At 34.9% G+C, this 12,709-nt stretch overlaps 1 protein-coding gene across 2 annotated transcripts in view; it reads left to right on the top strand.

Annotated features, from left to right (window-relative positions):
- Nucleotides 1–12,709, top strand: part of SLC24A3 (solute carrier family 24 member 3) — a 715,880-nt gene that overhangs the window by 324,619 nt on the left and 378,552 nt on the right. The gene's annotated exons all lie outside the window — the stretch shown is intronic.

Raw genomic sequence — 12,709 nt, 5'->3', positions numbered from 1 at the left:
AACATGTGAGTATTTAATAAATGCTTTTTTCCATTTCTGCTCTCTCTTTTTTAATCTTATTTTTTATTTATTTTATTTTAATGTGGGAATAAAACAATTATTTCTATAGCATGATATAATAAAAAGGAGATTTCCCAATTCTTCCAATCTCCTTAAGGCAGATATCCGATGACAGCCTTCTGTTCCAAAATCTTCAGTAAGCCCCTATTACACACCCCTCATCTGATCCTTAAAATCCCAAACATGTTTTAAACAGGTGGGGTTGAGGGCTTCCTGAGAATTGTCTCATTTACATTGGGAGAACCACAAATAGCACAACACCCAGAGTGAGTACACATCACTCTATCCTCCCAAGACAGTTTCATTTATCTTTGTTGCTAATCAGGGCCTCACAGGATCACTTGCATTCAGACTAAAGAAACCTTATATTATATTTCATGGACTAGATTTTGTCTTGCTCCTTTCTGTTTTTCTTTTTTTGCTGAGGTAATTGGAGTTAAGTGACTTGCCCAGGTCTCACAGCTAGGAAATGTTAAGTGTCTGAGGCCAGATTTGAGCTCAAGTCCTGACTTCAGGGTTGGTGCTCTATCCATTGCTCTTTTCTCCAAAGCTTAAATACAGGTTAAATCTTTACACTTGAAAGGATATTATCCCCATTTTACAGATGAGGACACTGAAATTCAGAAAGGTGTAGGAAAATTACCTAAGATTCTATAGCTAGGACAAATTTGAGATCATAATGCAGATCTACTGACTTATTTTCCATTATCCCTCTTTTTACCCCACTTCCCATATTATATTGACTTCCTATAAAACAGAAAATCATCTCTTTCCTTTCTTTTAGATATCTTTCATCTCTTCTACCCCTGTGGGTTTTTTAATGTCATTCATTCTGCAGGGAGACATTTAAATCTAATTGGGTTTTAAGTTTCAGCAAATTTTTACTCATTTAACAATCTTTCTGCGATGTTTTGGACAGACTAAATTGATATTTTTGCTGATAAGCAGAATAGTTTGGTTTGATATATAGAAAGAAATATCAATTCAGCTAATTAAAGTGTCTATGGATTTTCTCTGTGTACTCTTCAACACAGGATAGATGGTTTATCCTTGTAAAGCACCATTGACTTTAAGTAGGGTAATACCAGTAAAATCAGACCAGTGTGTGGAGGTAGTGGTGGCTACTCTGGTTTGATTTCCTGACAAATATAAAAAACTATAAAGCTGATCATATGCAATGTGATTTCAGGGTCACCAAGAAGATGCACACATGCACACACCTATATGTACATATATGTTTTCAATGCTACCTAATAGTCCTTTAACAGAAGAAAATGCTTATTATAAAAGGAGGTAACAGACTTAAAATTGAAATATCTCTGAGAGAGTTAAGCACTTGTTCCATGAAAAGATGGGAAATATTCTCTTGGTTTTATTCTCCAATTGTGTCTTAACTCACATAATCATGAAACTGCTTGCTGAATAACTCTATGTGGATACATACTAAAGCCTAAGTGAGTAATATCAGACATTTTGTAGCTGGCTTTTCTAAAAGAATAGATCAAAAACAGGCACTCATGGTGATTGTGGGAGAGGAGAGGAAGATTTTTTTAAAAAATAGTAAAGAAGAATATTATTGCTCTGTAAGAAATGACCAGCAGGAGGAATACAGAAAGGCTTGGAGAGACTTACATCAACTGATGCTGAGTGAAAAAAACAGAACCAGAAGATCACTGTACACTTCAATGCTGTATGAAGAGGTATTCTGATGGAAGTGGATATCTTCAACATAAAGAAGATCCAACTCACTTCCAGTTGATCAATGATGGACAGAGGTAGCTACACCCAGAGAAGGAACACTGGGAAGTGAACGTAAACTGTTAGCACTACTGTCTATCTACCCAGGTTACTTATAACTTCGGAAGCTAATACTTAATGTTCAACAAGAAAATGGTATTTACACACATATATTGTATCTAGGTTATATTGTAACACATGTAAAATGTATGGGATTACCTGTCATCGGGGGGAGGGAGTGGAGGGAGGGGGGAATAATTTGGAAAAATGAATAAAAAAAATTAGTAAAGAAGATGCTGAAAACCAAAGTAAATGAGAAGATTGGAAGAAAATATCTAATTGGCCATTATGAGTTCATGTCTCTTGGTCTAGATAAACTACCTCCTAAAGTACTAAAAGATGTCATCAGTTAGTCACTGTTGGTAGTTATTGAGAGACTATGGTGAATTATCCTATAGAAGGTAAATGGTTTTCCAGTTTAAAAAAATATGGTAGAGATAAACTATAGGTTATTAACTATGAGCCAGTGAAATTGAGTTTGATTCTTAGAAAATTTTTAAAGTATTACACTTATAGGGATGTTTAGTGAACATCGCTAAATAAAGGATCATGAAGAGTTAACATGGGTTAATTAAAACAGATTATGTCTGACCAATTGCATTTTTTCCCACAGAATTGTTAGACAAGTGAGCTAAGAACATACTATAGAGTACAGATACTGTAGAATATTAGTTAGATTTCAAAAAAGCATGTGACTAAGTCTCTTAAATGATCCTTTAAAAAAAACAGTGATGCTGTTAACTGGATTCAAAATTGGTTGAATAACTGGATCCCAAGAGTAATCATTAATGGGTCAATGTCTGCTTGGAAGGAAGTCTATAGTAAAATTTTACAGACTTTGTTCTTGTCTCTGTGCTGTTTAGCATTTTAAAAATTCAATAGTATTTTATTTTCCAGATACATATAAAAATAATTTTCAACAATTATTTTTGAAAGATTTTGTGTTCCAGTTTTTTCTCCCTTCCATCTTTATCTTCACCCTCCAAAAGAAAACAAGCAATTTAATATGTTAAATATGTGCAATTCTTTAAAACATAGTTTCATATTTGTCATGTTGTAGAAGAAAAATTAGGCAAAAGAGAAAAAGCCACAAGATAGGAAAAAATAAACCAAAAAATAAGGGGAAGGATGGCATTTTTCCATCCCATCTATTGAAATTGCCTTGAATCACCACATTGTTGAGAAGAGCTGAGTCTATCACAGTTGTTCATCATATAATCTTGTTACTGTGTACAATGTTCTCTTGTTCTCTTGCTCTCACTTCACTCAGCATCAGTTCATGTCTTTTCAAGCTTTTCTTAAATTAGCTTAGCATTTTTATGATAATTTGAATGAACTCAAAAATAGTATATTTATCAAATAAATAGTACATTTATCAAATAACAGGAACTTGTGTCTTCATATGTGATCCTCCACAAGTCCCTAAAACTATGTTTTCTCAACTGTAAAGAGACAGCACAACGCTTGGAACATAGGCGTTATATAAATATTATCAATATTTTTGTTGTTGTTAGAAGAGATAGTAATACACTTAACAACTAAGTTAAAATCTGTAGATATTTTGCTTGACAGGTTAGAATACTGATTTTAAATGAATGATATATCAATAATTAATAAACATTTATTAAGCACCTACTCTGTGCCAGGTGGGCTGCTAAGTTTATATTCATTTCTAACTTCAATCTCCTGGTATTTGATCAAGGAGTCTACTATATACATATTAGATACAAGAGAAGATAATATTGACAAATATCCAAAGGATAGTAGAAATAATTAGTGCTATTGTTTCTTGGAATGGTCCTTTAAAGGCCAGTGATCTGTGATTAAGGAAAGCTCCATGGTGGAGTTGAGACAAGCTGGGATTAAAGAATCAATAAATGGTGAAGACTGAGGAGGAATCTTAGGATAGATATGACTTTAGTAAGGAAAGTAGAAATGGAATTTCCATGATGTTTTTGGAGGACAATCAGTAGGCCAATCCAATGGTAGCAAAACGTGTGTCTCATAATCTATGGACAGGTAGACTGAATTCAATAGTAAAGAATTTGAAAATAAGTCATTAAGCAGTGGGGATTGTTTGTTGATTTTTGTTCAGTGGAGTAGAATATTAATTTTATTATGACTTTTAATCAGTGGGAAATTCTAACTATTGCAAAAGACTAGTCAAGGTCTACATATGGATGGTGGGGGATATATTTAAAAGAAGGAACTGATAGAACTTGGTGACTTATGGAAAGAGAATATGTAATGACTCCAAGATGGTTCTAAAATTTGAGCCTGGGTGATTTAGAGAGACTGAGGATGGCCTCAGGACTGAAACAAGAAATGATAGCAGCCTTGTAGCATAGTAGAATTATGATAATGGAATCCCAAAAAACTGAATTCAAATTTTGCCCTAGAGTTATAAGCTATTTGATTTTAGGCAAACCTTTATCTACTTTTAAGTTTCAATTTCTTCATTAATAAAATGAGGATGATGAAGATAATGACAGCATATAACTCATAGAATTGTAAAAATCAACTTAATATATTTAAAGCTTTTTTACAAATCTTAAAATGCATATAAAATATTAACTATATTAATAATTGTTATTATTATTATTACCAAGATAGCCCAGAGGGAGCAATGATTTTTTCAGAACTGATGAAGAGTTTAATTTCATATAATAAAATTATTCAGACTTTTCAGGCTAGATAAAGAGTTTAATTTCATATAATGGAATTATATGAAATTAAACTCTTCATCTATTCTGAAAAGCTCCTTGAGCTGAAGGTAATAAAAGAATACACAAGTGAAGATGTTCTAGTTGACGAGTAGAAACACAGACTTAGGGGCACAGGAGAGAGGTCGGGGTGGATATTTACATCTGGAAACTCACAGGTCACAAAGTACATTTATCTAGGAGAATTATTGTGAGAGAAATGCAGAAAAGGCTATGTCCGAGGACTAAAGAATAATTGCCTTCTTTACACTTTTGCTGACAGCCAGACTGGATCACCAGAATCTTAAAATAAAGACTCCATCTGAAACTCATGGACATTTAAAAAGTTATAGCATTGGTAACTGAACTGATTTGTAACTGATTCCAAGTAAATGTGAATTTCTTTTTTTCTAGTTAAATTTGGAAAGGAAAAAATCCATTTAAGCATTTTTTTTTTATTTGTGAAGTTACAATATATTCAGTGAACCTATTAGGAAAATATCTTCTTTTTTTTTTTTTTTAATTTGTATGTTTCCTAAAAGTAACTCAAAAGCAACTTAATTCTCTAACCTCAAGAATGACATTCACTCATTTTGATCACAAAGCTAGGAAGTATAAGTGTAAAGCATCTGAGACCAGATTTGATGTCAGGTCCTCCTGACTTCAGGGCTGGTGCTCTATCCACTGCACAACCTAACTGCTCCCAAAAAACACTTTTCACTTCTTGCCAAGATTCTTGAAAATCAGAAGTGGTGGCTTCCCTCTTTGGCATACAAGAAGGAAACAAACATTTTTTATATGCCTACTGTATGCCAGGCACTCTGCTAAGTGTGGTTTATGGTGATATTGTTAATAATTATAATGATAATAGCAATAGCTGATATCTGTGTAGCACTTTGAGGCTTTTGGTACTTTATATAAAATATATTATTTTGTTTTATCCTTCTAGTAGCTCTGTGAGATTGAACCTCATCAAATTATAAGTATCTAATCCCTTTCTACAAAGTTAATTTTCATGAAAGTAGAAATCAATTATGTTGCTTCCACAGAAAGTCTCTAAGTTTTTAACTCTTAAGAGTAAATGGAGAATTGGATGAGGAATTCCTTTAAATTACAAAACAAGGGAACTGAACAAGAGATTTTCATTTAAGTTCTGTGAATTTGACATTGTTCTAGATGCCAGTGATTTAGAACAATGGGCAGAATCTAATAAGATGACATTTCTTAAGAATAAACATAAAGATGTAGGTAAGTGGGTACAGTACTAGCCTCAGACTTTGTTCCAGTAATGTCTCTAACATTACCTGGGCTTTAACACTAGGCAAATCTTCTATGTGCTCCCTTAGGCAACTATAAAATATAGAAAATTTGTCAATGTACATTGATAGAGGGAACTTCCTCATTGGTATTTCCCTACATCAATGAAATCCACAAAGTCACATGAATGAATGAATGAAAAATTATGTATTCGACATTTAAAAACAGCAAGCTCAAAAGTATGAGAAATTTAGAGAAAGGAATGTTTTAGAATAAAAGTATCAAACCTACCTTCTGGGACTAAATTAAAATGTAATTGGGAAATATTTGATAAAATCAATAAAAATACAACAAAATATAGATAATATTTATATGTTGTATTCTAAGTTAGTATGTACCTGAAGAGAACTTTGTGTTGGATTTAAAGGTCTTCATTTCTGTTTGAATTTGATTCTACTGGACTAGCCCTCACTTCGAGTCAGCAATATGGCAGCAATTAGAAAGTTGAATGTTATTTCAGGATATATTAAAAGATACCCAATAGTCAGAATGTGAGAATGATCATTTCGTTGTATTACATAACCTGCTCTATCCACATCTAGGATTGTGGTCTCATCCCTAGGCACCATGTTTTGGGAAATACACTGACAAATTAATAGTGTCCAAAACAGGATGGCCAGGACAGTGAGAAGACTAGACATTAACTTTTGAGGACCTTTTGAAGGAAGTCAGAATATTGGACCTGGACAAGGATTGGGAAGGAAACATATGAGGGACACGGGATCATATTTGTAGAATTACAATGAAACTTAGAGACCATTCTGAATTCTAAGCTCTACCTTCTAAATCAAAGTTTCTTAAACTGTAGGTTTTAATCCTATATGAGGTCATGTAACTGAATGTGAAGTTATATCACCTGTAAATGTTTGATTTGTATACCTATTTTATGTACTTACATACCTAGCGCCACATAAAAAACTTTCTTAGGAGAAAAGGGATCACAAGTGGGAAAAGTTTAAGAAGGTTTGTTCTAAATGAAGTTGGGACTCCTTCATTTTACAAATAAGGAAGAGATACAAGACTAGTTTTTACACCTGTAATGTGAAATTGGGTATTAAACTCGTTTTGCTAGCATCTGAAGGACAGAGCTAAGAGTACTAACTGGTGACTAGAGATATCAACTTATGCATAATCAATGGACAAGCTTACTAACAGAACTATCCAAAAATGGGACGTTTTGCTTTGGGAGGTAGTGCCCTCCTGCCTTCATTGGAGGTATTCAAGCAGAGACTACATGAATTTTACATTATAGAAGGGATTCTTGTTTAGGTAACTCCCATATACTGTAATCCAGCTACAGTGTTTTACTTGCTGTTACTTATACTCAATATTCCAACTTCATCTCTGTGCCTTTACTTTGGCTGTCCCTGATTCCCAGAATATTTTCCTAGTTCATCTTTGCTCTTGGTTTCACTGGTTTCATTCAAGCTCCACAAGAGTCCATTCCTAGTCCCAACAAGGATAAATATCTTTATTTTTGAGACTGTACAGCTAAGTGGTGCCATGGATAGAGAATTAGGCTTGAAGTCAGGAATAATCATCTTCTTGAGTTCAAATCTAGCCTCAGATACTTATTAGCTGTGTTACTGTTGGCAAGTCACTTAACCCCATCTCTCTCAGTTTCCTCAACTGCAAAATGAGATGGAGAAGAAAATGACAAACCACTCCAGTATCCTTATCCAGAAAACCACAAATAGGGTTATAGAAAATTAGACATGACTGAACAATAACAAAATTATATTTGTATCCCATTTGTACAAAGTTGTTTGTCTTTCCCTATAGAATACAAACTTGAGTTCAGAAACTATTTTTGCCTTTGTTTTTATCCTTGGGACTTAATCCAATGCCTGCTTCATGGTAAAGCATTGAGTGATTGACAGTCTGACAAAGAGCATTGGGCTAGATCCCCCTGAAATTCCTTCCAATTCTGTAATAAAGGAATCTGGGGCTTTAGAGGATAAGTGACTCTATGAAACTTGTCCACTCAGTTCTTGCCTGCATGTATAAGACTCTGAGTCCCAAAAGTTGGTTCCAGCCCCTATCCTGTCATTAACTTCCTATGTAACCTTTACAAATCTGGCTTCCCTGCATCTTGGTATCTTTTTCTTGTGAAAAAAGCTTGTTGTTCTTTATCTCTCAAGTTCCTTCCTATTTAAACTTTCCATTGTTCTAGAAGCCAGGACTAGAATGTAGGTCTCCTGACTCCCAGTGATGTTTCCATCACATCACTAGGTTGCCTTGTCTTTCTTTGATCTGTCAGCCTTGGTTGACTTGCTTCCAGAATATTGCATCTATTCAGCCAAGATTTCATCTTCCTAGTCTGTCATTAGTGTTGTGTGCACTTGGTTATATAAATGTACCCAGCGTCTCTTTTTGATGGACTACTGATGTAAATCCAAGATGATGATGATGATGATGATTTAAGGGAAAAAAATTTACATCTTCCCTTCCCCCCCCAATAAAATATGGATTTAATTAAAACAACCCTTAAAATAATTACTGCTTTACTATTTAGAGAGCTTTTTTTTACCTATTTACCCCAAGAGACTAAGAATTAGGAAAGACTATTCTTTTTAAACCCCATAGTTATATGTTGGCACACAGAAATGTTTATGCCTAAAAAAAGGAATCTCAGCAATTGTGAAAACAGAGACTGGGATGGCTTTCTTGTCACAGTATGACACACACGAGTCTTTGTAGAGAAGAAAAATCAGAAAAATATTCAGTTCACTCTTTCAACAAACAAATCATCTTCCATCATCACTGGAATTAAGAAAAGGGTCCTCCCAATACCTTACAAAAGTAAATGCAACCTAGATACAATGATTACAATAACATAAAGAAAAATGATATTTGGATTCACATTAATTGTAGTACCCACCTTTGGTTGCAGAAAATACATGATCAAAGTTGGAAACCATAGGAAACTGACAAAATATCTTTAAGACAAATTGTTTAAATTGTATAATTCTAATAAAATAAAAAAATCTAATTGGAAGGAAAATAAATAAAGGGTGGCAGTCAAAGAAGAACCTCTTTCCTCCCTTCTTCTTCTCTCTTACTCTGAACAGTACTTGGATAGACTTTATAAAGAAACTCGATTAGGTAATAATAATGATGTAAGGGATAGGCCTTTTTTCCCTTCATATGGAAAAGCTGCAGATGGTTATGACCAAGAGTCAAATGTTCACTCTCCTCCTTTCTACCACAATTGAAATATTAAAGACATATGTAGGTATGTAGGTATGTAAATATGCATGTACAAGTAGTCTTGAGATTTGAGGAGTAGTTTCTTACAGCAAGCCTCTGAGATAGGTGATTTGTAATTAATTATAATTAAAGTAGTAAATATGTTATTCCATTGAGGAAATTAAGAATCTGAGATGTAAAGAAAATGTCATACAGCTAGTTACTTTCTGAAATTGGATTTGAACTCAGATTTCCTGACTCTAGATGATTCGTAATAATGATTAACATTCATAAAGTACTTTTATGTGCCAGGCATTAGGCTAAGTACTTTTTAGTTATCTCATTTGATCCTCACAAGAACCTGGGAGATAGGTGCTGTTATTCCCATTTTAAAGATGAGGAAATCATGGCAGAGTGTAAGTGGTCACATAGATAGCAATATATCTGACACCACATTTGAACACAAGTCTTCTTGACTCTTGCCCTGGTAGTCTATCTTGTATCACACCACTGCCTTTCTTAACACCCTCCACACTATACCAGCTTTCAACCTCAAGGGAATCTTTCAGGATACATATAATCTTTTCTCTGATTCTAGCCCAGTTAAGCTAAAGGAAAGCATCTTCCTTTGTTCCTATTTCACTCTTCTTAATAGAGTTCTCTTTGAAGGACACCTAACAAAGAAATATGAAATCCAAAAAAAAACCTATTTCAAAATTAAACCAGCTAAGCAATACCCATGAGGGACAGCCCCAGGTACGATTTAAAAGACAGAAAAATCCATCCATCTTTGATACTACCACTTTCCCCTTCGACACCCTCAAGTATCTAACTCTTTCACTACATAGAGAGAGAAGTTAATAAATCACAAAGCATTTAAGTGACCTACTATGTCAGGTTAACTAGAAAGGAAATTAGAAGCTCGAGCTCATTTTAAAAATAAGAAAATCGAGCTCCTTTTTGAGCAACTTCTTTATAGTGAATGGGGCAGCTAAATGAAGCACTGGATAGACCACTAATCCTGGAGTTAGGAGGACCTGAGTTCAAATGTGACTCATACACTTACTAACTGTGTGACCCTAGGCAAATCACTTAACCCTGATTCCCTTCAACCCCTCAGAAGATCACATACCTAATAAATGTATTAGGCAGGAATTGAACTGTGGTTTCTACTATGCTTTCTAGCTGTGTGCTACCAAGAACCCATGTTACACAGGCAGCATCATAAATGGACAAAGCAACGAATTTGTATCTGGAAGCCCAAGTTAAGACTCTGAGTCATTTACTGTCTCTGTTATCTTGGGCAAGTCACTTCTCTGTAAAATAGTTAAATGGCCTCCAAGATCCCTTTCTCCCCAAAATATTTTGATAAGTTCATGCACAGTTAGGTGTCAGGGAATAACCATGCTAGAAAAATGTGTGGTTTTAATGAAGGACCTGCAGGGTTGAGCTTTATACAAAGGATGGGTGCCATAGAATCACAGGATTTGGGAAGGAAAATTGTAGGGATCATTCACCCTATCTCCTCATTTTATAGCTAGTTAACAAAAGTCCAATGAGCAGTCCTGTATCCTTCTGGTGGGCAGACACTTTTTAACAGAGTAACCTTTACAATATTCCTGTTGGATTGTCCCAAGGATCACATATTCCCAAAGGGCAGATGTCACATATGCTTTGCTCAGAGCTAAGGTTTTATTAAGCAATTGCAGATTGGGTATGTGATTGAGAAAGCAGCACCTACTGTTTCCTCACTTTTGAGCTTTACAAAGTACTTCACAGGATAAAGTCTACTTTCATTTGGACTTAGAAAAGAGAATACAAATGCAGTTACTTGTTGGATGACTCTTTGGTAACACTGAGCTATTACTTTACGTGAAAAGCTGCTACTCAGGAAAGCAAAAGAGCATGCACTACCCATTACTACCCATCCCTGGAAGTCCTCTGAGAATCCTTTCTCCACTGTCAAAAAGGAGATATCAATTATTTTCAGGTATTGCTCCTTTGTCATCCTGGCTATTTCTGGAGATTTCAATTAGTGACCAGGATTGAGCGATGCTACAAGAGTGCAGATATGAGAAAATAGCCTTGTGTTGGTGATGCTTGCCCATCCCAGCCATCCTTCAAAATGATAAATGGTACCTTTCCCATCTCCACCCCATCCCATGGGAAAGATGCCATAGTAGGTTTCAGGGATTATTGATTTTTTGGTAATAATTGGTGTATCTTTAGGCACCTTTTTTATTATTTCAGAAGAGACCTTTTTACCTTTGTCAATCCTATATATCAGCTTAGAAGATGTTCTAGTGCTATGGTCCTCAGGATTTTTTTATTTGTTTATTTTTCTTTCTCTCTGATATTGTCTATGTTCTTAATGTTTAAAAGAGAAGAAAAAAACTTTTTTTGAACTCATGAATTCCAAATTCAAAGAAAGTGAGGGGAAAAAACCAGATTTATTCTATTGTGAATTCATCAAATCAGCTACAAAAAGCTATATTTTGCCCCAAATGCAATTATATTCTCTGATAAAAATCCCCAGTTTCTATTGGCTGCTAATTCTGGCTTGGAATCCATATCTAGAAACCAGAGGTCTGGCCTTCCTAGTTACTAACCACAAATAATCCCCAATAAGGGGTGCCCTACTCTCTCTGTGAACTTCACATTGGCTACCTGCTCCAGTAGTCTAAATCTGGTTTATTTAATTATATTTTGCTTACCTCAAAGGTAAGTACTGGCTTAAGCAAAAATACTATCTGGCCTTTGGCCTTGGAGAGCTTATTCTCCCTTTCCTGGATGAAAGCACCACACAATGAATTTCTCCAAATGCCCCTTTATAGACCTCTACCAAGTCCTAGAAAGAGGAATTATCTTACTTAAGGCCCGATTAGCTGAATAGCTACCCTGAAGCTATATGCCAACAGAAAGAGCTTGATGATTAATAGCTTTTGTAATCTTATCCCTTTGCGACTGGTTTAAGTACAGATTTCTTCCCTACCAATGTCTAATTTGTTTTGGCACCTTTCTTAATAACATTTGACAACAGAGAGGTCCACAGGTTAATTACTAGTTGCCAGACAAAGTATTTCACTTTATCCATTTTGCATGTATGCACTTGGTCTTTGTGGCCTCCTTTATTCCTTTCCAGGGCAAAATATAAGATCCTTGATTGACTGTCACTCCTTCCCTATTATCTGTTTCACACAACTCATTTTATTTAGTCTCACAAATTCATAAATCCATCCTGCCATCCTCCAGAGGCCTTGGCACCAATGGGAGTTGTTTCTGAAAAGACTATAAGCTTCTAGAGTCACTCCTAAAAATCATCTCTAATTCCTTTCATCTCTCCTCATAAGAAAAAAAAAATTGACTCATGGATTTCAAATCATTTTAGTTGTCCTTTCTGTTTCAGATGGAAATTGATCAATTCATTGTACAAAATACATGATAAAAAAAATCTTAAAATGGTGATTTATTTTTCTCTCTCTTCTTTCTTTCCTTCCTTCCTCTCCCCCTCCCTCTCTCTTTTTTCTCTTTCTTGCTTTGTCTTTCTTTTTTCCTTCCTTCCTTCCTTCCTTCCTTCCTTCCTTCCTTCCTTCCTTCCTTCCTTCCTTCCTTCCTTTCTTTCTTTCTTTCTTCCTTCCTTCCTT

The sequence above is a fragment of the Sminthopsis crassicaudata genome, chromosome 2, assembly GCF_048593235.1.
Source record: "Sminthopsis crassicaudata isolate SCR6 chromosome 2, ASM4859323v1, whole genome shotgun sequence".
Classification (NCBI taxonomy): domain Eukaryota; kingdom Metazoa; phylum Chordata; class Mammalia; order Dasyuromorphia; family Dasyuridae; genus Sminthopsis; species Sminthopsis crassicaudata.
This window is presented reverse-complemented; position numbering and strand designations above follow the sequence as displayed.